The sequence below is a fragment of the Anguilla rostrata genome, chromosome 4, assembly GCF_018555375.3.
Source record: "Anguilla rostrata isolate EN2019 chromosome 4, ASM1855537v3, whole genome shotgun sequence".
In the NCBI taxonomy this organism is placed as follows: domain Eukaryota; kingdom Metazoa; phylum Chordata; class Actinopteri; order Anguilliformes; family Anguillidae; genus Anguilla; species Anguilla rostrata.
This window is the reverse complement of record NC_057936.1, coordinates 21554128-21581704: the sequence shown is the minus strand read 5'-3', so window position 1 is coordinate 21581704 and position 27577 is coordinate 21554128. Positions and strand designations below refer to the sequence as shown.

General features: G+C 41.6%; 1 protein-coding gene and 1 long non-coding RNA gene across 3 annotated transcripts in view; one reads left to right on the top strand and one right to left on the bottom strand.

The window, feature by feature from the left end:
* Nucleotides 1–613: 613 nt before the first annotated feature.
* Nucleotides 614–21420, bottom strand: LOC135252800 (uncharacterized). The gene is made up of 3 exons (XR_010329473.1): nucleotides 21088–21420; nucleotides 2979–3113; nucleotides 614–2519 (listed from the first exon to the last, which is right to left on the bottom strand). It is a non-coding gene; the product is annotated as an uncharacterized LOC135252800 (long non-coding RNA).
* The window catches only part of nfia (nuclear factor I/A), a 205217-nt gene continuing 197666 nt past the window's right edge, over nucleotides 20027–27577 (top strand). The window contains exon 1 of one of the 2 annotated variants that reach the window (XM_064331319.1): nucleotides 20027–20141. The gene's annotated coding sequence lies outside the window, so the exon portion shown is untranslated. Of the gene's footprint in view, nucleotides 20734–27577 lie in introns of both variants that reach the window. The other variant, XM_064331318.1, reaches the window with a different exon arrangement.

Here is a 27577-nt window from a genome sequence, read left to right as displayed (position 1 = left end):
ATATTTTTGTCCTTATTTTTATCTTTCATTTCCATGCAGAATCTGAAAAATAGCAAAATATTATTTTGGTTGATTAGATGTTTGTTAAGTGAGTCTATTCCTTGCCTGTCACTTCTGTGGCATGGTCCTTGGCCATCCAAGTTTGCTGTTGGATGAAGTTTGTTGATTATTCTTGATATTCATAAATGTATGCTGGTCATATTGCCTGAGTGGACACAACACCAGCAACTATGCAGTAGTTTTAATACCATTTTAATCAAATGTCCTCTTGCTGTTGATTCGCTGTGACTGGTAGCCTTTGCGTGATGACTTTGAAACAGCGCAAGCATGGCATGGGATTGGCCAGCTGCCCACCTAACCCTGCGGGTGCTGTCATACCCTAGCTTTGGCTTTTCCTCAGTTTGAAGTTCATTTCCCGCTTTTGTTGACCCATGATTAAATGATAGGATGAAAAACAACCACAAATTTTGATTACTTTTGCCAATTGAATTAGAACTTGTATGCCTCCAAGAGAAGAAAATGTTTTGTCATTGCAACCATAATCTTTCTAGAAAAGCTAAGAACTGATAGTGAAGTGGAGAAAACTTTACAGAGTGAAATGTCCAGTGTTCATTCAACAATAACAGAGTTCATATGAGTCAAATTGAATGCAAAAATGCACTCTGAGAGAGTTCATTTAACACTGAACATTTTACTGTAAGTAGCATGATACAATCAGAAATTTCTAACACTACCTACACTATAGCTTTAAGTTCTGCTCCTCAGTTAATATGAATGTGGTTCCCAGCATGGTGAAAAAAATAAGGAGGTAAATGATATCTTACACATTCACAGACTCCAATTGAAAGTCGGCAGTCAGCGCATGAAATTAACCAAAGAGGAAGAACCTTATGAGAGGAACATTTGATGTTGGCAGGCCTGTTCACCCCTTAGGCCCAATGGCAGCTAGTTTTGGCCACTCTCCCCATCCGCATTCTCTCAGATCACAGTCATTTAAGCGCACTGCCATGCCAGCAGTGGCACGGAAGACGGTTTTCTTCGGTGGGTTTGCCGCTGTTCCGCATTCCTGTTTATCACACTTTGATTTGCAATAAAAATGGGGACACGCATGAGGGGAGGGGCCAGGATGGTGTGCACACACAACAGGGCGGTGTGCAAAAACAAGTCATTTGTGGCACTGATAAATATTCAGACCCCGTGGAAGTGATACTGCAGGTTTACAGTTTCTGATTAGCCGATGCCACACACACAGGCACAGAGCCAGGGTAAATTCTGCTCTGCACAGACAGACAGCCTTAACTCCAAACACAGTGTCACAGGCTCACAGAAAGGATTAGGACCCAAGTGCAGAGATCACACAGGGAGGCAGAGGTAAGTAAAACAAGTCCGAACTCTTTAACAGCAACAACAGCAAAAAGACAAAAGGAGGTAGAGTACCATAAAAAACTCAACATGGGGGACTAGCAACCAGGAGAACATACAGGAAACCAAAAAGACCTAGCACTGTGCTGAAGAAAACCAGGAACTAAATACACACACAGACAATCACTGAAACCGAGAAGACGTGCGGAATGTGAAAAACCAATTATTCAATTACGACAATAATTAGCAGGCATGAGACCTGAAACACAGGAAATTCACAGGAACTCAGGTGCGAACTAAAACAGGGCATTTTAGTGCTCAGAAACCAGAGCTGTAATGCACAGTGAAATGCCCAGTATTAATTTAACTTTAACAGAGTGCATATGAGTCCAGTAGGGACCGTATGTACTCTGTAAGAGTTGATTTAACACTGAACATTTTACTGTGTAGGCTGAGCTCTTTGCTTTCTGCTGTTCACTAATACTGGCAGCAACAGCCAATCATAGACGAAAAACGAGCCTTTTGTTGCAAATTAGTAGCTATACACTATAATACAAAATAGAATATGTTATTTTATAATAAATGTGTCATATTTTAATTACATTATTATAATTGCTGTTGTTTTATCCCAATGTGATGATATTGTTAGTGTTGGGCATTGTCCGCTGCAGATTTGAGCATCACATGTTTTCCCTGGCCTACTTTACGTCTGAGCCAAAACCTCGGAGCAGCCAAAGTCTGCTAACGGAAAGCCCAGCTAAACGCAAAGACCACAGCGCCCTCAGAAATGGCGGAACGCTCTCAGGGGCAGACGCAGGCTAACTGGCATCGCCGGCCTGTGAAAACCCGTCGGGTGCAATGAGCGCTGATTCGGCTCGAGCGTCTCTCCCCCTGATCATGTGATGATTGAGTCATGACGGGATGAAGGGAGGAATGGATCCGTGGGAGGAAGGCCTGCGGCCCCACCCCGGGTGTCAGGTGAGGGCGGGAGGCCTGCTGCGGGATGATGCTGATCTTCTGGAGAAGGTTCATGGGAGACGATGACCTTCACTGGCGGCGAGGAGTAATCCGGCGATTATGCAAATTACGTTGGCTTTGATGCAAACCGCCCCAGACTGGTCACTAATGTTCAGAGCTTCGTGAAAGGGCAGTGCTCCCTGGGAGAAATAATGCACATTAGCTGAGCGGGGGAGAGGAAGACTGGGGAGAAAGAGATGAGTGGGGAGAAGGGAGGGAAGGGGGGGGGGCGTGCAGGAGAATGGGGTGATGTTACACAGTCCTAATGAGAAGGACCGGCAACTCCTGAAGCACAATACATTATCATATTTCCACGTAATTAGTTTGTTTTTCCACTTGAAATGAGAAAGTGGGTCGACGGCGCACCCGCTGCCTGAGGGGGGGTGGCGTGGCCTTCTTGTACTCTCTTCTCCCCCTTTTCACTCAACTCTAACTCTTCCCCTTTACATTGCCAGTGCCCCCACGCCCCCACCCATCCCCCTTGTGCAATATGTACACATGTTAATATCCTCAAAAAAATACTCAATCTGCGTGGAAAATGAAAGTTCACAATATTATGGATCTCATGAATAGTGCATGGGGCCGACGGTGGGAATTACCGCAGACTGGAGAAGTGAGAGGACGTGTAGCGGGTAGACACAAGCAGATGACTGGTGGCAGTCTGGGTCTCCGTCAGGGGCCTGAAGACCCCTTAGGGGCCCTCACGGGGGTCCTCACGTCCACGTGAAAGAAACCTGTGTGAGGCCAAATGGGACATCAACACACTCATCACTAATTTCTTGTCATAAGCATAAGCTATGGTTCTAGGTTTGGGAACCGTGGAGCTTTCTGCTGAAAGGGATCTTTTCTGGACACAATAACACCGGCTAAATGACCTGGGTCTGAGCCCAGGTCAGGTCAAACTGTTGCCCTTCTTAACAAACAAATGTGGAAAAGCTAAAGATTTATTTTTCAAAACTTCTGGAAATAAAACCAGACAGATCGCTGGGGGGTTGGGTGTGTGGCTATATGTGGGTTGGAGGAGTTAATGTTCAAAATACCAATAAACTCACAATTGCACTACTGTGTACTTTCTCAAAAAGCGGTTAATCACAATTGTAGTCAGTGGCATTCAGTATTAACGATAAACAACATGGTGGGTCCTCTTCTCCTTATTTTCTCCAAGTAGTGAAGGACCTTATTAAACATATCTGTGCCGTGAGGTGCTTGACTCTACGCTGAGCACAGGGCTCAGCCAAAACACAACCACAGGCCAGGGAGACTGACCACCGGCCAAGGAGGCTGTGTGTCTCCTCGAGCCAGCAGCGAAGCAGCAGGGCAGTAGCATCGCATTAGGAGCAGCGGCTGGAGTGAACTTGGCCAAGATCCTGGCTTCATACATCATCACATCTGAGGGAGTAGCTTTCCATCTCTATTCTAATGCAATTTGGGTTCTCTAGTGTCCATTGCTGTGAATCAAGATCCTGAGGTGTCTTCCTGCTTCACTGGCCCAGTAGAATATGCAATCTTCAGCACTATAGCCCATCCTGTTCACAATACCCCGCTGTACATCATAGTGCCTCACGGGGCAAGTGGAAGCTATACTAATTAAAGGTTTCCAAATCAGTGGGATTGCAAAGTGAATTGATCAGCATGGTCATGGTCCAACAGAGCTAATTACAATATTGGAGGGCTGCTTTGGGTGTAGATTTTTGTGTGTTGAGTCCTTAGTGATATATTTTGTGTTTAAATATTATGAAAAATGTAATATAGAGTTACTATCAGGGCCCAAAATCTCATGCTGGGTATTATGAACGATAAAGCTTAAGGTCAACAATTAAGTTCCTTCAGTGAATAAAGTGATAAAACCATAAGTCAAGTATCACACAGGTAATCATTTAGAATACATGCAACTGTCATATTATGATTATGTTAATAATAATTACTATAACCATTTTAATATTTATATTACTCCTTACTTAGCCTTAGTAATAAATTTATAAATCAAATCTGGTTTAAATAAAAATATGAACCAGATTAGACATGACAAAAATAAACAGAGAGATTAGTAAAACAATGGTGGACTGTGTGAGGTGTTGTTTGCCAGCACAATTTCCCTTGTTAGCATGGATTTGAATAAGTTGGCCTCACACCTGAATAAAACATGTACACAAACAGCCTCTACCACATCAACACACACACACGCGCACGCACACACACACACACCCACACACACACCCCACCCCGCGCTGCCCCGTGTGCTCGGTTACGTGTTTGGGTCGGGCGTTGTGCAGCAGGCCGGGTCTCGACGGGGCTTTGCGAATCTTGGCCGGGTGGCGCTGCACAGACACCGCCAGCGTGGCGTGGGTCCAGTGCTCTGGCCGGAGCCCAGTTGGTGCTTAATCACAGTCTCCGGTCAGCGCGGACCTCCCCTTTCACAGCCAGCTGACATCAGAGAGGGGAGAGTCGGGGGAGCGGAGCTGGCTGGCATCGCCGGCTCCCTCCCCCCTCCCTCGGCCGCGCTCGGTGCAGGTGTGTAATCTGGAGCCAGAGACAGAGGAGGACGGTGGCCACAGATCATTACGGTGTGGGGGAGGCGGCCAACAGCACCAGCGCAGGCTGCGTGGGAGAACCAGGCCTGGGCCTGACCCGGGCGCTCTCCAGACGCTCGGTGTCTGTGTCATCAGTGTGTGTGTGTGTGTGTGTGTGTTTGTGTGTGGGTGTGTGTGTGTGGGTGTGTGGGTGTGTGTGGGTGTGTGTGTATAGATGTGTTTGTGTGTTTGGGTGTGTGCGTGTGCACGGGTGTGCTGTGTGTGTATATGCGTGTGTGTATACTATAGATGTGTTTGTGTCTATGTGTGTGAATTGGAGTTTGTGCAAAGAAATGTACAGGAGTGTGGGGTGGAGGAGTGGGGAATGCAGTATGCTTTTCAGTCTGTAAAATAATGTGTCAACACTATTGAAGTTCAGGAAGCTAAAGAATGTTCAAAAAAATTACTTTCCAAGAAATTTTCCCAAGAGTGCTTGCACAGGGCAACGGGATGCGGAAGCATGCCTGATAAATTTTTCAGAAATTAGTACCTGCATTATCATGCAATTTAATGCTGCATGGCTTTTATTTGTGAACTGCCAAAGATATTTGAATTTAAAGGACAGCAGCTGTTCAGATGAAGCAGTGTAGACATCATATAATGAGATGAAGCCTCACAGTGTTCACATTGGTGGGACAAATGGGAAAAACAAATGAATCAAATGACATTAAGGGAAATTAAAGCCACACTATGCTATCCCCTGTGGCCATGTGCTCGTGAATAAATATTTTTTCCAAACATCGTGATCTCAAAATGTCAAAAGCATCACAGGCTTGAGTGTGAGGGTGAAATGTGGGTATAAGCAAAAGGCAGGCAGGAGTTAATAATGTGCATAAGGGCATAGACAAGTCACTTCCATGTGTGCAGTAGTACTTTTCCCCAAGCAAAAATATCCATGACATTTATTTGAAAACTTTAAATGTAGGATAGTAAAGTAGAGAGGAGGGGTGGGGTTGATTCCATTTCAATTAATTAAAGTTAGGAAATTAATTTAAAAATCAGTTAAATAATTGATTTTAAATAATTGAACATTATGGCAGTTTTTCAGTTTGTGAATTGAGTTTCAATTATTTTTCTAAATTGTCTGACCCCTAACCCAGGTGGGGAAATGTGTTGCACCCTTTCCTGCTTTGACCCTAAAAACAGGTGCTCCATTTAAGGGGTTAATGTGATAAAAAACTGTTCTGAAATCGCCATTTTTACAAGACTACAGGAATGAGTATCGTCTTGCCATCATCTCTTCCACTGTGCTCCCTGGACAATTAGAGTGACGCAGGACTTGGCCTAAAGGTGTTACCGCCCTGTCATGAAGAAAAGATTGATGTCAGGAGAGACATCAGTATGTAAAAGCACTGTCCTAGTCTCTAAAGGGGGGGTAGGGGCCGAGGTGACAGGGCTGGGGAGGGGTCCCGCCCGACAAAAAAAGCCCTCTAACTTCGGGAACCGAACAGAAAAAAAATTAATAATTAAAACTTTGATGTGTAAATATGTAAATTAGTCGAGAAATGTCAAATTTACATACATTTCCAGTGACCCCCGTTGCAATATCCCTCCCAGCAAATGCTGGCATCTCCTCTGACAGCTCGGCCACTGTCCAGACGCCTTGTTTTGCATATATGAGTGGCCTCCCAATCACCGCGGGTTACCCGACCCGCCCATCAGGGCCTGTCAGCACAGGGAGTGAGGCTGATGCGGCCTGACAGCGGGGAAAGAGGACTAACTGGCTGACTGACTGGCTGCCTGACTGATTGACTGATCTCAGACAGAGAGAAAAGAAGAAGGGAGATAATAAAAGAGAGACAATCTGCTGAGGGCCTTTCTGAACTAAATAATTTTTTTTTGAAAAATAGAAAAAATAGCAAATTACAAAAATGCACTTGGTTATGCAAACACATCCCATGATTCAAACAATTATCTTATATAAGTGCAAAGAGAAGGAGAGCTGCACGGACAAAAATAATAGCCATAAAGGTTCTTGGAAAGAGGGGGAAATCCAATGTATCAAAAAGGGTTTTGTTTGCCAATTATTATTATTAATGTTTTTGCTGAGAACTTACTTTTCTTAGTTTCAATCTGGTAAATTACATGAAGTGGAGAATATACTGTTTTATATATTCACACAGAGCAAACAGTTAATGACCAAAATTATTCAGTGGAATTTCTTTCTATTACTAGCTTGACCATTCAGTAGGATTTAAAACAGGTTTGCTAGATTTACATATTTGAAAATGGACAACAAATCAGCTAGACTAAACATTGCATAAACATGTTGAATTCACTGCTATTATTTTAGTATATATCATATTAGTAGTGTCTTTCCAAATCCCTTATTTTAATCTTGACACTAACATCTTCCAACCATATTTTGACCTTTAACTCAGAGCATACAATACACTACAGCATCTCAACAGCCTAGAATTCAGTGACAGTCGGTATGTTTTGAGAAATAGACTATAAAACACTGAAAAAACATTAGATAATTATGTATCAAAAAGGGTTTAGTTAAAAGCTTTTATTTAAATATGGCAAGACAAATTTGAACATGTCAGACCTATGTGTTGCAGCTTCGCATGTCTTTTAATTAATGTCACCATTAAGTTGATGAAGTTTACCACTTGTTTGCCATCTTTACTTTTTCACTGCCAAACTAAACCCTTTTTGTCAAGCTAGTAACAGAGAGAAACTTCACTCAATAATTTTGGTCATTAACTGTTTGCTCTGTGTGCATAAACAGTATATTCTTCACTTCACGGAATGTAATTTACCAAATTGAAACTACAAAAACTATTTTTCAGCAAAAACAGTCACAACAACAACAACAACAACAATAATAATAATAATAATAATAATAATAATAATAATAATAATAATAATCACCCTCACAATCGGAATCCAAATTAACCATTTCTTTAATTAGTAATTATATTTTACTGCAACACTAAACTATTCATGACCTAAATACATGACGGAAAACATTGTTTGAAACGCGCGTAAAATGTAGAAGAGTACTAGAATAGTTTGGGTTGGTGGACTTTCACACGCAACCACAGTGGGCACTCCGTCTTCGGAGGTTTTTGCTAAGTACGATCGGTTTCCCCCTGCTGGATAAATTACAGAATACAAAGCCAGATCAGAACAGCGGGTTCGTTGCACAATGAAGACTCGCTGGCTACTCGAATTTTTCATTCATTGTGATTCATCATTTTGAACCGAAAATTGATTAAAGATGAAGGCTGCTTTGTTCACAATAAGTATTTTAACATGCACGAAGGGACGTATCTGTTGCATTTGTAATTTAAATTTAGTTAAGCAGGTCACGACCACATAGGCTATATTATCTCCAAACAAATCATCGACTAATAATTTATTTTCACTTTGAATGTATTTATTTGACTTACAGCTTTAGCCCCATCTCAGTTAATAAAATTAATTTGGGTCATGCAAGGCCCAGAAGCAGCGAATTTTAAAATGAACCCGATTATTTTAATTATTGCGAATGCAGAAGTCAACACAGGAATAATTTATTGGGCTACTCGTATGTTATAAATATCTGATTCATTTGATGCAAAAAAAGAAGAAGTAAACATTAGCATCTATGGAACTCCTGTAAAACGCGCGTGTATGCCTACGTGTTATTTCTGTAATAAGAGTAGGCTACATTTGTAGTTTTACAATAGCCTACTTCAACTCACATTTATTATAATATTAGACCAATAGCCTATCGGATTCAATGCTATTACAGTACTTTCGATTTCCAACGCTTAGGGATATTAAGAAGAGAATAGGAAGAGAATAGCTTCATAAATTAAAATAAATCATTTGTCAGCTGTCCTTTCTTACTTTAATCATTTTAAGCCTCCTTACATAAATAAAACAACTGCTTGAAATCAAACTTAATTGCTGCGTCTTCTAACAAATCAACAGAATCTTATATTTGATTTCAGTCATATTAATTGCTACTAAATGCACTTTCTTTTTTAATTGTGCTATCGTAAAATATCCGACCGAATGAAATCAATCACATGACAACCTCTAAAATTAAAGGTTTTAGTTAGCAATAAATAAAAAAAGATTAATAAATTCTTATGATCTGGAAACTTTTTCACTTCTGTAAATGCTTTAATAAATTAAAAAAGATGACGAAAATTAATTAGGCCAGAACAGAACAACCGAACACGTTGACCACTAAAGTGTTGCCCATTTCATGATCCGCGTTCCAACCTAGACTTGCACACTCCACAGAGTAAAACGTCTAGTGTACATTCAACTCTTACAGAGTGCATGCACGAGAGTAGGACGACATGTTCTCGGTAAGAATTGATTCAACGCTGGTCATTTTACAGTGCACGAGATCAAAAAATATATTTTAAATGTATGGAATCAGTCAGGGTATGCTAAAGCAACGACTTAGGTGATAAAACCAAAAATAACATGAGAATGGGTTTTCCATTTCCACTTGATTTTGCACTGGATTTCAATTAATTGTAGGGAATTGTCAGGTATGAATTAGGTTTTAAGGTGTCTGCTATTCATTTTCTTAGAAGTCATGCCACCCTGCTTAAAGATTTTTATAATATATTTACACAGTCGGATAATTAAGGTACACCAGTCAATGCATTTTTTCTGTTTCGTTATGCTACCTAGTCAGGTGTACTGTTGGGTAAACATTCAAACATTCCAGAAAATTATGTATACAGTAGTCAGAAGTGGAAACAATAGTTGGTAGTGAATCTACCAAGATCTAACAAACTTGAATAGGCCTACGTTGCGTCAGACTCTGACTCTAACAGCTAACTGATTAAATTGAAAATAATGCATAGGATAAAGGATTTACACTTATTAAACTGATTAATATATTTATTGGTGTGATAATGGCTAATTCAGATTTTATTTGCGTTAATATTAATGGGTTACAAATGCAATGACAAATCTATACCTGCAAAATGAAAAACCATTTCATCATAGGAAGTTTTAAATTCGACCTGTTATGGTATTGGTTCTTTGCCATCTGAATTCACAGAAGACAATAAATGATGGAGCTCTACTGTAATTGTTAATTAAGCTTTAATTGTTTTGTATACAACAAACATGCAGCTAATGTTGTATTTTTATTTGATTTAGACACATGCATGAAAGGTAGCCCCGCATTCTTCCCTTGGACTCTTTGTCCTTGTTCTTCCATACAGTGGAGCTAATCGTTGTTGACTGCTGAAGAGCACACCTGAGACCCAGATTGCTACGTAACATATTGAGCGTTTAGAGAGCTAACACATCTATTATACATACATGAAAACTAACTGGGAGCTTAAAAAAAAGAGCACAGATGTTGCCAAATAGGCAATGAATGCAGTTAAGTGAATATGGAGGCCAGGTAAAAATACAGCTCTTCTTTATTTATTTATTCTTAGTGTTTGTGTGGGACAAATATGTCAGTCACACATGCACACACAGGAAATGCACACATATACACATATGCATGCATTTGCATGTTAATGTGCACAGACAGTCAGAGACAAATGTGCACGCACATACACATGCACAACCACACACACACACACACACACACACACAGAATCTTTTAAGTCGCTGCTGAAGACCCACTTCTTCTCGTTGGCAATCAATTCGAGTTGAGCTTGTCACCTTGTTTTTATCTTCTATATAATTCTTTTATTACCATGTTTATTGTTTCCTTTTATTCTTATTTTTATTACTTTTATATTCATTTTTGGTATTTTAAGCTTGTTCAAGCACTTTGGTCAACTGTGGTTGTTGTAAATGTGCTATATAAATAAACTTTGACTTGACTTGACTTGACTTGACACACACTTACACACACAGCAGAAACATGAGCATGTACAGACAGAAAGACTTACCACATGAACACACACACACACTTGCATGCATGAAAACACACACCACACACAAATGCATGCACACACACATACACATGGACACACACACACACACACATACTCACACAACCCCCCCCCCCCGCCCCCCCCCACACACACACACACAAACACACACACAGTGTCCCCACTCACAGCAGTGTCCTGTCTGGCACCGAGCTTTAAACAGAGCCCCGGAACGGGCTTCAGATGTGGCTCAGGCAGGCGGTGTGGACCCGGCGTCTAGCGCTGTTGGCTGCAGTTGAAGCCCTGGCTGTGAGCGAGGGGACAGGGACCAGAACTCACTTCTCAAACACAGTGGCACAGCCGGGTCCAGGCCCGGAGCCGACTGCCAGTCGCTCACCACAGCCAGCCTGGCCACACTCACTATCAAAGCCATTTTGTTTGTGAACTCGCTTTGCCGTTGGAACAGGGCATATGGGGGAGGGGGGCTTTGGGTGAGGTATCCTTGTGCCCATGCTCACACGGAAAGGAGCTCTCACAGACTGGGCAGAGTAGCCATCATATGGCAGTCTCAGTTGGAGCACATGAAGACACATGTTTTTTCTGAAGACAGAACAAGCAGGGGAAATACAAAGCCAAATGCACTGCTCATTTTGGAGTGGAATTTGGAGCACTTTTGATGCTGCACGGGTTTGATATAATGTATAGAGAAGGCCTTTCGTAGCAGGTGCCCAGGGCTGGGGACTCTGAATATAGGCCATACACAGTCCATGGAGGCTGCATGAGCTTCGGTCACAAAACTTGTGCTGAACGTCACAGCATTGCCTGCATGAAACCTTCATTCATTTTTTTAATGTTTCAAGATGTGGGCTACGTATTGTATTTCAATGAAAATATTGTTAATATTGAATATTTGTAAGCACATGTATCAAGCACACACATATTTTGGAGTCACAGAAAATACATTCCCTATATCTTCATGCATCAAACAGTTCTTTAGAAGCCAGGGAAAATTAATGTGGTGTTTATTTGAATTAAATGCAATGAATGAAATGTGAAAGTGCACTTGCAGCAATTATGTTCATTAATGTGCTTTGGCTGCACATTAAAAGGTTTGTGTCGTATACTCAATGCTAGTCTGCAAGCATATGCATTTTAATAACAAGGGAGATCTTTGAGCACAGAGCAATGTTACTGACCTGCGGTGTTCCTCTCATGAAATTATTAGTTGTGTAGAAAATTAAATCTAGGGATTTTTTAAATTACTCTAATTAAGGACATCAATAATTCACAGGGCCTGATAAAGGGAAGGAATGGTGGTGGAGGTGGTGGTGGTGTGCGGGGGGGTTGTCAGTTCAATGTATTTGAGCTGCTCCTCTGGCTTCTTCTCTTCAACTTTTGGAATCACTCAGCTGAACTGACTTCAGATCAGTGTGTCACAGTTCCATCTGCGCCTGGGTGGACTTGTGGGGGATTGTGCGTGGTCCTTTGAATTGCCGGCAAAATGTACATCACAAAGTAACGTTGCATAGTCCATACATATTCAGCTCTTCAGAATATAGCAGTGTATCATTTACATCCAGGTTTTCATTAATTATTTCTGTACTTTTCTCTCTGCTCATACCTGTTTGCAGTTCTGAAATAGCTACGTGCAGGCTAAAATGTCGCCTATGATCAGATAGTTGAAAAGCCTACCAGCATATCTGAATGATAACATTGTAGCAACAGCAATACCAGAACTTTGAACCACATACACACAAGTCCATCCAAACTGTGACATACTGTCTGAGTGCACTTAGACCTTCTCTCATGGTTTGAGGAGGATCAGTTAACAAAAGTGGCATAGAGCATCCTAGGACCTGACAAGGGGAGGCCAAATAAAAACTGAGGCACGTGATGTGTCGAACATCCTCTAACTCAAATGTTATATCACGTCCCTTGGTCTCACAGTATGTCAAAAGTATGGTGCAAAACCAGAACGTGAAAAACATTACTGAGCAAATATATTAAAGAAAATTGACACAATGTCCAGCACACCATACCTGCATACAAGACCCTCAACAATCTCTTGTCATAGAAGATATATGATCTATCATATAAGAGTCCTTACAGCATCAGGCAGCTGAGTATGCCTCTCCAATTAATGGTCTCTTCACAGGTCAATCTACTCCATGACTGCTCTCATGAAGTATGACACTTGTATTTCCTTTCAGTGAAGTATTTTAAAATTCTCTAAATGAGAACATAATTTAATAGCCTCTTCTTGACTGATTTTTGATGTTCATTACTGTGCTTTAATTGGTCATTTTGGGCCATCAAATTCTCCATTGCACAACTCCCACAGGAGGTGCTTCTGTGGTTTAAAAAATACTCTTTCACAGCGTCCCACTTTAATGACATTGATTCTTCTTTCCATCCACAGAACATATGGACACACGGACACATCTCAGATTCTCTCTCTCTCTTTTTCTCTGCCTCTCTCTCTTTCTCTCTGTCCAGACGTCCACCATACCACACTGGCACAGCAGACTGCCAGGCTCCTTCTCCCTGCCACACATCAGTACACTGCCTGCTGCTGGCTCCCTGAAGGATGGACCAACACCTGCTGTTGGCAGGCACTACCTCCCCCTCCTTTATCTCCCTTTCCGCTGTCTTTGTAAGCTGTACAGCTCCAGGGCGAGGCATGGGATGGGGTGGTGGCTGGGGGAGGGATGCAGGAGAGACCCCCGACTACCAGCCCCCACTGCCTCCGTTCAGCTGAACTGGCTCAGGGGTCTTCCTCTTCATTGCCTGCAGCCCCCAGTGTTTCGTCCATATGGTTGCTGCTCTCTCTCTCTCTTTCTCTCTCTCTCTCTCTCTCTCTCTCTATCTATCTCTATCTCTCTCTATCACTCTCTCTCTTTCTTTCTTCTTTTTGCCATGGTGGAATCACGAGCTGGCTGACCTGACCTGCTTGGCTTTGGAAAAAGAAAGGGGGAGATAAACGAACCAGAATAAAATAGTAAAGAATAAATATGGCATGTGGTAAAGAGTCAGCCATGCACATCAGCCAGTGAGCCCACACCCTCATTGACTAATGGGTCATACTAAGGTGTAATAATGCAGCCATTAAGTGGGCTATACTGAAGACATGGTCAAATCTAAAGACATAGTTTTTTTCAGGTCAGACACCCGCTGTTGTGTATGATTAAAATCATTAAAAATCTTTTCAAACCTTCCTTAAATATGGGCATTTTTGCCATATTTACTTTGTCACAAATGGAAATGCACAAAATAGGAGCTTTTTGTAATAAAACTAACTTCGCTGACTGCCAGGAGAAATGAATTCTCATGTTTAGAGTGATTATTATTCCTTAAATAATTAATGCTCATATTGCTTCCATGGATTTAATTTCAGGAAGCCAGATATCCTGCTGCCAATATTATCTATAAAAAAAACCCTTGCATGTCCAAGATTCAAATTGGATCATGGCTCAGGCTATGTTTTCAGGGTTTTCTGTGAGGCAGCCAATGTCCGAGGTAGATACGTTATCAAAGGAAACGCTTTGGATCCAAGACCAACTGAAGTGTGCAATCCAAGTCCAAGTCAGCTGGGAAGTGTGGTTATATACACACGATGCGGGTCTTTCTGTTTTCGTATGGCATTGGGTAATACTGCTACATCAAAGACCGGTGCTTTGCAGGCAGAACGGCTCATATTTTTAATGAGTGCAGTACACAGCAGAGCAGCTGAAAAGGAGAAATTCATTATCACTTATTATTACTATGTAGATGCAACGGGGCTCCTGGTAAGATTTGAGCTCTTGTCTCATCATTTCTCCATAGGGTTCTGCTCTATGACATAGGATACTGTGGAGCCTTGGTTTCTAGCCTCAGTCCTGGGGACCTACTGTGCACGCTGGTTTTTGTTTCAGCCAATCTCTTGATCGAGTAAGGTTGCTAAAAACATGTGTTTAAGTTCTGCTCTAATTTCTTTCTTAAATTTAATTAAACACAGTCAATGCAGGTTTGGCTTGATGCCATTTGCTTTGTCTTTGAACTCAGGACCCAACTAATTTCACCTACCAGTCTAACAGAATCAATTAAAAATGTTAACTCTTTCTAATTGAATACATTCTCACATAGAACATTACAGATAATGAATTATAAAGCATTAGTTGATCTGACTAATTAAATGTTTTCGGATGTGAAAATGACACATGAATTCTGCATAGTGTGCATAGATTACCATTATCCTTTGCATTTATATTATGCATATTTCACTCATTTGGTGACTCAAAACGCTTTACAAATAGATGGATACAGTATTTCTGACATAATACAGCCTTAAGTGGGTAAATCATCCTTCCATTGTCATTAAACACGTTTCATTTAGAATAATTAGCGACCAAATTTAGGAACCACTACTACAGAGGGCCATGGAGTCTGCTTCCAGTTTATTGACCACGATAATTGCCTATTGAGCATGCATTTCTTTGGAATATACCCTGAAATATTTGCAACTGTCTTTATTTGCATTGGCTTGGCATCAGAGGGTTTGAAAGATTATCTTCATCATCATTCCCCAAGATTATATGACAACTTATTTCTCCTCTGTATCATGTGTCATGACACAATGGGTTCGGTATACTGAATTTCAGTAGATAAAAAGCTCTGTCTATCTGACCGTAAAGCTACGGACGAGACAGTGAAATGTAAGGACAAATGAGAACTGCATTCCCTTCACGCACCTGTGTCTGTGTGGAACTCAAATAATTCACCGAGTAAAGAATTGTGCCAAAGAATTGCAAGAAGAGTCTTACAGTACGTTTTGATACTGAGTGCAGTGGCAGTGCGATTAAAATGTATAACCTGATATGTTCTGTGGTTATGTCTACTGGCTCTACATGTGACGTGCCTTGTGTCAAGGAATGTGATAAACTTGGACCCAACAATGCTTGCCTAACACTCACCCTGCTACGCAACACTGAGGTCTTTCTACCAGCTGCAACAAATGTTGGACTGACTTCATACTCGTTCTCCATTCTTTTTCTCTTTCAAGAACAACGGTTTGGGAAGGGTCTTGAATATCACTTGACCTGTTTGAGTAGCACCCGAGCCCGTTCCAGTCCGGGAGCACCAGTGCTTTGTCTGGGTGAGTCCTGTGACTCTGTTTTGCCCACAAAGCTCAGTTTCTGCGAAGGCAGGCCTTGGACACACCGTCTGGCCTAATAAGGAGAATTTTGGCCTGTTTGCCTTGAGCAGGTCTCCCAGCTCCCAGCTCGGACACCTGGGCGGACAGCAGGGGTTGTGGGCCGTAGAGGCCGCCACTGCCCAGCTTACTGTAGCCAGCGCAACGCAGCCGCTCCCCGAGTGAGGCCTCTCCCCTGACCCTCTCCACGCCCCTTCACCCCAAATTAAGCCCCTCAGATGTGAAAAGGATTAAGAGATCACCAATGTCTGCGCTTGCTCTGATCTGTTCCTCTTGCGCTTTGAGTTGACTGTTATCATTGTTATGGTGTTCTTTGATTGTATGACATTGTTATTGTGTTATTGTTGCACTGTTTCCCTTGTATTTCATATTAATTTCAATTTAAACAAAAAACAAATTAATTATATCAAACTGATATTGAAAGTATGCACCAGATAATTTGGAAATACATATATGTACTATCCTGTAGGACAGTGTCTGAATTAGCAATCAGATAGGAGAGGATGCTGATAGATGCTCAGATGCAGAACCTGTGGGACGTTTACTCAGACTGCTACGGTCTACTCACAGCTAATAAAGTTAACTGTGCCCACTTGACAGCCCTCATTAATTATCCCATTTAAACACTTATTACACAGCATCTGTCTACTGCCTGCACCCACCCAGTAAAAGGGGGAGGAAGAAAAGAGAGAAAAAAGAAGGAAAAACACCGAAGACAGAGAAATATGAGATTCCAATCTGACTTGGGCCTTTTGAAACCCACACACAATTTGATGTATTTTGCCACATTAATATGCCCCTTGCTGTAGAGCTGCAGATTTCTGCCTATTAGCTCCCCTCTCTCACTGTTCACAGCTCAACCAATAATTATTTCACTCACCATCACCAGCTACGATTAGGCTTAATCATTTATTAATTCCTCTGAAAGACCTTCCAACCAATAAATAACAGAACTAGCCTTTTCAACTCAACAACAAAATTTAGAGTGCATTGTTTTATTGTTCCAGAAGTGTATAATGTGGATTACTGCAGTGGTGGTGTCACAGGAAGGGAGGCTGGGAAGTTATACTCGCTGTTTAGAGAGGAATCCGTTCAGGCTAATTAGTGTAATTAAAAGCAGCAAGTAATGAGGGTGTCCTCCAGTGACACAGTAGAAATCCCCAGCATTATTAATTGCTATTAATCTCCTGCAATCACCAACAGCCCGGGAGCAAGAAAGGCCCTGAATTGTGTCACAGAGCTTAATACTACAAGCACAGCGTGAGGACGGTCCCTCAGTGTCTGTAGCTTTTCAAGTCACGTTCACTTCAGGGGCTTACAGACGTAATATCAGTAACAGAAACGCCAGACCTGGCCATGTCTTTTCCAATGGACGCATATTTCTTTGTTTAAATCAAATTTCAGAGATCCAGTGGGTGCTTCTTTATTTAATTTAAAGGTCAGAGATTTCAGCGCAGGCTTTAACAGGCGGACGAACCGTTTCACAGAATACCGAGGAGGACAGTAGACTGTGAAAATGTGGGCAGTGATGGGGAATGACCACACGGTAAAATGTTAGTTCAACTCTAATAGAGGACACATGAGTCCAGCAGGGACCATATAAGCTCTGTAAGAGTTGATTTAACACTGGATTTATTGTGCACCACCACACTGGTGCAGTGTTTGAGCACAACTGCCCATGGCTATGTTCAAAGCCTTATTCAAATATATTTCTACTACGGAGAATGCAGCACAAGTATGACACCACTGAGCCATGATGATTTAAGATATATATATATATATATATATATACAATTTTTCATTAAAATATGCAGGCCACACACATTTGTGACCAAACCCAACCCCAATGGAATCTGTACAAATCAGCGGTAATTTAATTAAATATATCTTTGTTTTGATGGCAAATGAAGAAAATAAAAAGCAAATAAAAAGTTATTTTTGTTTAATGGGCAACCTGCAATTTCACCCTTGAAGAGCAGTCACACCTGCACATGCTTGTTGCACTTTTCTCTTCAAGCTTTCACAGTTCTACTTTTCAACATTTCTTTTAACAGTATCTGTGCAGCTGTCTCTCTTACACACACACAGCGATCAGCACAACATATTTTTAAATGAATGTATCCTTTTCCTCCTTTCTGTCTCCTGTACAACTTGATTTCTTTGTGAGGAGGCATATCCAGCATAAATAAGTTAAAAAATAGCAGTATGATGATATATTTTCTTTTTTTCTGAGCTACATTGCACTATTAGACTCCCAGATCCTCCAGTTGTGTTGCTACTGCCAGTGCCAACACCCTCTCACCACCATACATTCACTCTTTCTACCATGTTAAGCCGGTTGAGTATCAGGGCTATTCTGGGTCTACGACGTCACAACTTAATGTTTTAACAGGGCAAACCAAAACCTGGCTGAGAAATGGGAATCAAGAGGATCACATTGCAGGGCTTTGGCCAACAGTAGCACTCATTATTAGGATCTGGCCCCAGCTCTAGTCCCTGGACTGTTCCAGCAGCCACCGCTGGGTCATCAGACCTGGGGGCCTCTAGGGAAAGAGCCAGGGAAAATCCCTGAGGCTCACAGGAAAGAGCCAAGCTTTCTTTCAGGCCGCTGCCCCTAGTCACCCAACACCCAGCCCTGTACTTTGTTCTCAGTCTATTTTCCTTTTGTCTCCAGTCCTCCAGCCTCCAGTGTTTCTCCCCCCTTTTCTGTTTCTTATGATCATCACCCTTTCACTGACTCCACTCTGTATGACACATTACTGCCAAAGCAGTGACATTAAATCTAAACATGCGAATGATTTTCAGAAACTGGTAATTATCGCAGGAAGATAATTATCACACGACAGAATACAATGGTAGGATAGCACTGTACAAACAATCAAGTCCTTCTCAAAGCTCATTCTTATCACATTTTCCGTAGTGATAAAATGAGCTTTGTGAAGGGCTTAATTGTTTCTGTTTCTCCTTTCATGGCATTTTGTGGAGTAGTCTAGGCTCATGGTTTTTGGGTGTGAGGGATGTTTTTGTTGCAAAGTTGCAGTATCAGGATGTGCAGGGGGCTCTTTAATTCGGTCTCACGGGAGCCCCCTGCACCAGGCCAGCTCGGCTGCCAGGCTGCCTTGCTTGTCTGTTAATCTCAGCTCACAGGAAAGAGGAGCGCAAGGAAGAGCTGCCAAGCGCATATGGCTATGCTTCCAGGAGACGCGTGTGCACGTGCATGCATGTGTGCACACTTGAATGTGTGTTTGTGTGTGTTAAAACAAAAATACAATTTAACATACGACCACATAAACATATATCTATGCAACCAAATGTATAAGAAGGCATGCGTACAACAGGGATGTGAACTGGACAGAGAAGCATGAGCATGGCAGATCAATAAAGAGAGCCTGCTGAAGCTCACATACATGTGCAAGAGCCCTGAGTGGGACATCTGCTAGGGTTCGGTGAACATATGTTTCCACAGGGCTGCGCTTCGAAATGTTAAAAAAAAAACTGTAATGTTTCTCCAATTAAACGCGTGGTTAAGAAACAAAGACTTTTGTCTCACCACAAAAAAAAAAAAAAGGAAAAGATTTTTGTTGCTGTGTTTTACAGCATGCATCACTTTCCTAATTTCAGAGGGAGCACTGTGCCTTGCTGGGAAGGGGGCCTGGGCGTAAATGCAGATGCCACTATGGACTGTTGCAATGATTTTGCGTGGAATCCACCTCAAGGGACTACGGATGTATCTTTGAAGATTTGTCTTTTGCTTAATTATGCAGTACAACCATTTGGAAGATTCATTTGGAAGATACAACCATTCGAAATTGCTCACTGACTTATGACCAATAGCGAATGTTTTCTTGTGCTGGTCGTAAACTGGCAGAGTAACTAAAATGTGCATCAATTCACTATGTATGCCAGAGAATTCGATTAAGTTGCCGCTATACAACAAACGCCGAATTACAACTTTATCGCCAATATTAGACCATACTTCATTAGAAGTTATAAATGGGCGGATCACAGCCCTACCAACGTAACAGGCAGTAGTCATTTGTAGCCGCGTGAACATGCAGAGGAATGACATGCACGAGCCACACACGAGTTCACTGCGGCGCTAGGTGCTGAGCTAGCTAACTTGGAACTTGACAGTAGCTTTGTGGGCAGGTCAGTCACGATTCACGATATTAATTACCATAAATAACGTTATGCCATTGCCTATATACTGGACAAATAAGTCAGTTTTCTTAATTTTTGGGGGTTAATTGAAAACGAGAACACCAAACGTGGTTAAAACTTGCGTAGCCTCGCGAGCCTTGATGCAATGCATTGCGGGGATGCTGCGGCCCAAAATGGAAAAACTGAACCTCGGAACAGAAACATTTGTAATAATTCCAAACTTTCCTTAAGTATTTTGAAGTTACGCTGTTGAGTTTCAGTAATGGGCTGTGATTCGTTATATTCAGCGTATTGCACTGAACTCACAGGTTGCCATTTAAAGTAGGCTAACGCAACTGCATACCGCAGCACTAGGTTTTAATTTTTACAGGGCTGGCGGTGACTTCTCGTGTATGGCTGGTCTGAGATCAACAATGAAAATAAAAACGATGAAATGATTATATTGCAAATGGTTGATGCGACAACCATTCTTTTAAGTTAGTGCGCAGAGGCAACATTGGTTCAGTCCTTAGAGTTCAGCCACAAAAAGTTTGGAAGAAACTAAGCAAACAGCGCGAGACAGCCAAGTGTGAAGAGCGAGGTAGGCCAATTTTCTTTTTTGTGCGTTTGGCATTTTGCCACCTAAAAGCTTTCCCTGGCCTGGCCTGAACCCGTCCACTTGAAGCTGAGGATTGGGGTCACGCAAATCTGATGATTAAATTAAAAAAAAAACTTTTTAAATTTTATTTATTTTACAACTGATACGAAACTCGTCGTTGTGTAATTGTTTGCTCATTAGAAGATACAATATTTAATGTTTTCCTTTGGAATCCCATTGATTTAAACCATATCCTAGGTCTCTTTTTTGAGGTGGGCAGGACTCAATTACAACGTAGTGATTAAGCACGTAGTCATAATTACATTTATGTGGTAATAATACAGGGGATGGACTCACAGTATGCAGCCAGTGCGGCGTGAAGGCCCTTCCTTGCTAAAGCAGTTAGCACAACGACCCGATTCACAGAGGCAGAAGACACTGAAGCGATGAGCCTTACTGTAGGCTGATCAAATTAATTATGCTAAACGGCATGAAAGAGGAAGGGCTGGGGCAGCGTGGTTCCCTTCAATAGGTGCTTGGGGAGGAGCCAGGGGGTGTGGGGGTCATGCACAGGGTGGTCCTATGGCATTGAGCTTGCCGCCACCATCTTGAATGATCCCTTCTGGAAACCGGCTCTCACTGCTCTCTGCATGGCCGCTGCTGCTCCTGTCCGTACACAGATAAGCTCGGTTTTGCTTTCATTGCCTTCTCACTGATGGGAGAGACAGAGCCTGATAAGATGGACCTCCACACTAACCCCATAATGTGTTGATATCAGTAAAGCATATGTAGGCATGTTCATCCTATAAAGTGCTATATTCGGAAAGTACCTTTGTCATGGCTTAGTCCTAGCCAGGGAGCAGAGTGGTGTTCATACATCATCAGTGTCTGGGCTACAAACTAAATAGTTGTAATAGACCTCCTGAGTTGTACCCGTGTTAGCAAATAAACAAATATTAATCAAAATCTTTTTGTTTGGCATCTCAAAAAACTGGGATAGCAAAGACGCCAGAAATTACATTTTCGCCTGTTTCATAGGCATGATTTGGCCAGTGATGTGGCCATTGATTAACAAACCAATGCAATACAGGTGGGTATAGCATCTCTTGAACGCTAGGTGGGAACCCATTGGTTGAATTGCAAGATTGTTTGTTATGGTGTGTAAGGCAGGGTTAGTGGAAATGCAGTGATGATCAGCTTCAGGAGAAAGGTGCTGCACAGGCCTGAGTCTTTGCCCGAGAGCTGCTTGTTTGTTACTGCAAGTCCTTGGCTTCACGGTGGGTCTGGTTTAGGAGGAGAGATCACCTTCAGTCCTTCCGCTGTCCTTCCTGTCCCTGTCCCGCCTCCCTCCTGTTTTCTTTTCTTCATTTTTCCTCTTACACTCATTTTTCTTTCAGCACCTTATCTTGCTGGCAAGGCCCACGGCCAAAATTGCCTCACGCTGCTCACCTATAGTGACGATTTTCAATTAATGTCTTCATTCATCACTTCTCTGCAGTCTAATTCTGGATGTCCCTGTTTTAGAGGAGAATTATGTGGCACAAAGCACAGTTGCAGGGAATTACTCTCCAGTTCCGTCTAAACCTTTAATACTTTAATACGAGTAAACCTCTCTCATCCACTTTTGAGTTCAATTGAATGTTTTTGATGAAGTTCACAAATTCATCCATTTAGAGCTATCTCCTAATTCCAGGCATAAAGAATAATTGTATTTTTAAAAGCACCCATTTGCATGAGAGGCAATGGCCATTCTCTGCAATTATGGCTCTCTGCTCAGCATTCAGTTAAGTCTGGATGTATGTCCTCACTTTGCAAACACTCACCATTGTACTGTCACGATGGAAGATGGGCTAATTTGATATGCGAAATGCCGTCCATCATTTTGAAACTGTAGATCAAAGCCTTCGAGTCTGATTGACCATTGCAATGGCCCCTGAGAGATTTTTTTCTGAAGTATAATATCTAAATGGCATCTTTCAGGTAACTGACTCTGGGGAGAGTGGGAATATGTGAAGTTCAGTTTCGTTCACTAATCTCTTCAGTCACAACAGTGGAAGCATTGTGTGAGAAAGAAGTAGGAAATTTAAGATCCCTCTTTCCTGAAAACCATGCATTCAAATATTGTTGACTTGGCTCATTAAAGGAGATATTTAGCTGCCTAATTATTTCCGTTTTCCCTCTTTATCCTTCTTCACTTCCCCCCGTTTTACTTCTATTTAAGCGAATGCGAACAGTATGTACCGGCTATGAACAACGCAGATGTTTTCCAAATGAAAAAGCCTAGGAAGAATGTTGGAAGAATGTTTCTTAAACAGAGAGAGGTGGCCTGAACCTGACAAGAACCGTAGTAGTTCTTTTCTCTTGCAGTCTGGTCCCTTCCTTTTTGTGCTTCAGTGTTGAAAATTTCCTTTTACGGCATTAATGTAGACTTGAATTGTTTGAGTATTTATTTGTGCACAGCGTCTGTTCACAACAGAGGCAGCAGAGTAGTGTGATTTTACTGTTCATTCAAATATTTTATTACAGCTAGCCTAAATGCTCATTAGCATGATTAGAAATACAATGTATCTTTAAATCCGTTTTATTCAGCTTGGAAATGTAGCTAATTTAACTGTTTGAATGCATGATCTAATGTAGGGATCTAAGAAATGTTTTTGTTCTTTGCAGAAATTAAAAAGTATCACCAATATTATTTTTTGGGCTAACACATTTAACTAATTAAGTACTTGAGCTAACTGACCTTAACTTGTAGAAGGTCAGCTCAGATAAAGGAGAGAGAGAGTACTGCTGACCGCTATAGGCTAGGCTGATAATTATTGACTACATAATGAAATATCAAACTACTTATACAGCAGTGTTTTTTTGTGTTGTAACGTTTCTACATGACTTAATGGGCTGTGCTTTTACAGTGAAAGTACGATTTATAAATTGTAGTAGTGCAAATTCAGGACGCTAGGGAATGAAAGCATTTTCAACCTGATCTGGAGACTGTGGTGTACCTGTATTGTTGCTAGAGATGTTTGCTTAAGAACAAATGGTCTGTGTGTGTGTTGGGAGGAATTTGGTTTCAATATGGCCAGTCAGAGAGCTTTATTCCCTTTATAAGGAGCGTGTTAATGCCGCAGTGTACTGGCAGTTGCAGAGATGCAGAGTTTTGCATTTGGGACACCTCAAACAAAGCTCTTCAGAGGACATGATAGGCAGAAAAGTGTTGCTCAAGAATATTTAAAACCGATTTTTTTAGAACTGCAATTCAGAATTCTGGCATAACACACTATGATAACTAGGCCTATTGAACTAGACCTACTATCTGTGTGAATTTATGTCATTTCCTTAGTAACTTCTCATTAATCAAACCTAGAGAGCAAGACTTCCATGAAAAAAAGAGCTTTCATTTGTGTTAAGTTCATTACAATATCATAGCACAGTAACCTTAGGCAGCCTGTAATTGGTTTCAAATTCATAATATTAAAACAAATTAAATATACGTTTCAACCTATTGAACTGTTTTCCACCTACTAGCTACATGCTTTGGACAACAGTATTGTAGGGAAGACATTGCTTCACACGTACACATTTATAGATAGGCCTACACATAATGGAATATAAATAGATAACTGTGTAGTGAGAGGCTTCTATGTGAGTAAATGAGTAAATCCTGCTGACTGAAATATTTGTCAGTGCATTTGGACTAACCGAACACACATGGAGCTGTCATATTTCTGGGGCTATTTGGAAGAGGAACAACTCTTCCTGTGCGCCTTACTGCCAGCCCCTTTTCCCTGCTTGGCTGGCAGACGTGTTATTTCTTTATTAGCGCGGTTATAGAAATGATAAAGGGTGTGGAAATCGGGCTAGCGCACCGCTGTTTCTTGGGTGTAATCCCGCTCAAATCCTGCAGTCTGGAAAGGAAGTCAGCGGGCTGCGAGAGCCGCTGGCTCGGGGTCCGTGCGCCTCGACTAAAGCCAAGACGCGAGCTGCGCCTCCTACGCTGCCAGGCATCCCCTCTCGCCGTTGGGCAGAGACAGAGCCGAGGGGGCGCAGCGACATGGCGCGAGAACGGAGGTACATAATCAGGAGTTATCCATCCGCAGCCCCCCTCCCCCCCCCAAAACCACACGAAGAAGGGCTGGTTGATAGAGCCGCGTTTTCCGTTGAGTCGATGTGATTTTGGTGTCAGTTAGCAGGCGTGGTAGGTGGCAGGGTTGTATGTCATTACCAGAGTTTTTTCTTTTCTTTTTTTTTCCTCAAATAATTACAAAAGAAGTGACATTTTGAAGAAAGAATGTTTCTCATATACCATTGCCACATGTTGAGGTAGAGTGAATATGTTGTTGGAGATTGCATGATGCGCGAAGCCTTGTTCAGGATGTTGAGGTGAATAGAAAAAAACAGAGAGGGCATGTGTGGATGAGGTATAGGCTAATATTTTTGGTGGCATCGTCCCATTGTGGCCCTGGACCATGTTGTGCATGTAAGAGCATGTGGTTCTCCTCATGTGCAATGGAAGACCATTATAAATGGAAACGGTAAAACTTGAAACTACAAGCAAGCCAGATGTCAGAATCTCAGCTTTTTTTTATGTCACCGTGGACTTAGGTTCCCTAATTACCTTTGACACCTAAACCTAATAATAGTATGAACTGATGTTGAGGCTGCTGCTGGTGGGTTGTCTGTGGGGAAGACGCGGGGTCAGCTTGGGTGAGCTTTGGGGTGGCTGAAGGTCAGGAGAGCAGGGCGGGGCTTGCTGCTGGCTGAGGGTGTCTGGATGGCAGCTTTGGCCGTCACTCAGCTGTGATTGGTGCTGATCAATGTGCCAAGATGGACAACAACACAGTGGCTCGGGGTAGGAGCTCTCTGTTCGGTGTGCATTCTGCATCATCAGAAATGGCATAATCACACAATGTCTTGTTTAACCCTTTGTAGTAGGGTTTTGAGTAGGTTTTTGGAATGTTTTTTAAAAAGTCTGTATTCTAGAACTCCATTGCTTTCAGTCACCAGCAATGATAGTTACATCAGCAATTCAGTTAAGAAAACATATTTGTGATCTTTCACCTTAAAGGGTTAAGGTGTAGCACTTAGTATTTTGGCAAAGCTCAGTTTAATTTAGGTGTATTTTGTACTAGTGTTTTCAGAACACAACCCTTATTTGTGATCGTCACCGTTGTTTGAGTAAAGTTTTTGAATCGTTATTGCTGTCCCATACATTGTGGTCAAAGTTGGTGAATATGGTAAAAAAAATTCACAAATAGCCATCAATATCCTGAAATAGCACTTTTTGCCAAATGAACACTGCTTTGACATTTTGTGAATATTTTACTGGGACTGAAAAGCTGTGTTCACTCGCTTCAGCTAGATAAAGTCCTGTGGGCCTTATCCTACACACTGTGTGGAAAAGAGAGGTCTGCACCTATAGGGATATTAAACTGCTTCATAAAGTTGTTTATTTTGCTGCTTAAAGTTTATCGGCTGCAGTTTATCGAAACTGGATACACTGAATATTTCATGAAGATAGTTTTTTGAAGCACATAGTGACCTCATTAGTAAGCAGCAACAGCATATTATTGTATCAGGATGTGTTACATTTTTTAAATAGTAGTAACAACCATTTCTCCTGGGAATTTGCCTGTCAGTAATTTAGTGCCGTTATAAGGCAGTCTTTCAAAAGATTCATCATTATCATGTGCAGCTGGGAAGTGGAGGTGACGTCTGAGTAAAATTAGCCTACATGTTGTGTTTCTATGGGTGAATGAAGTATTGAAGATGAACATAAGAATTTGTGGGTATTATTATCATTCGCTGATCATCACCCTAATTGTGCAGGTTCAAATTCTTGTGAATGGCAAATTGGGAATAGGTGAACTATAAATAAAATATTAAAAATGTTTTTCTTTGCATTTAGCTTTTGCTATGTAGGCTATATTCTGTTAGGATGAATATTTAAAAATAGTGTCTAATTATCCAGAAAGCAAAATGCTTTTGATAAAGTGCACAGGATTAGCCAGTGGGTGTGCAGGGTTTTTTGGCTATGTTTAGTAAGAATTATTTCAGAGGCTCTACTTATTATGTACGTGCTGGCTTTTTACGGTTTATCAGATTTTTTTTTGTTTTTAGTCGATGCTCTGTTTTAAAATACAATGACAGTCAGATATTTTAATGGAAATAGTAAGATACAATATATGAAGGTAAATTAAATGAAGTGGTATTTTTGTTTACAGTTGGCTACATCTCCCTCTCTGATTTAGCCTACAACACAATCCAACATCTTGACTTGAATAAGCTACGCTGAACCTCTTTCAGATAGAATAGGTGTTCTGTGAAATGCACTGAAACACATGGTAGAGTGAAAGAAAGAGCAGCCTCTCTAGCACAGGAGAGCATTTGACCGCACATCTTGGTTCTGTCAGCGGTGGGAAGGCAGATGGCCGTTGTGGCAAGCGCTCACCCCCCCTTCTACTTGCCCCCCCCTTCCATTCTGCCCAATATCTGCCAGGCCCCTGGTCTCTATGGCTGGTTGCTGTTGGCATTTTGCAGGTTCATTATGGTAGGACAGCAACACACAGACAGATACACACACGCATTTACGCACTTGCACGCACACATAATACTGTATATACACACACACACACATACTGTATATATATATATATATATATATACACACACACTCAGAATTACACAGCTTCAAAAACAAAAGTGTAAAATGTGTATTTATACCAGCTGGCTGTAATATAATGTGACAGGTCCAACATTGTGCACCGGACGCATCACAGGAATATATTAACCTTTCCCGCTCTTCTCCTCCCCATCTCTTTCTCAGATATCTCCTCTAGCACTCGTCCGAGCA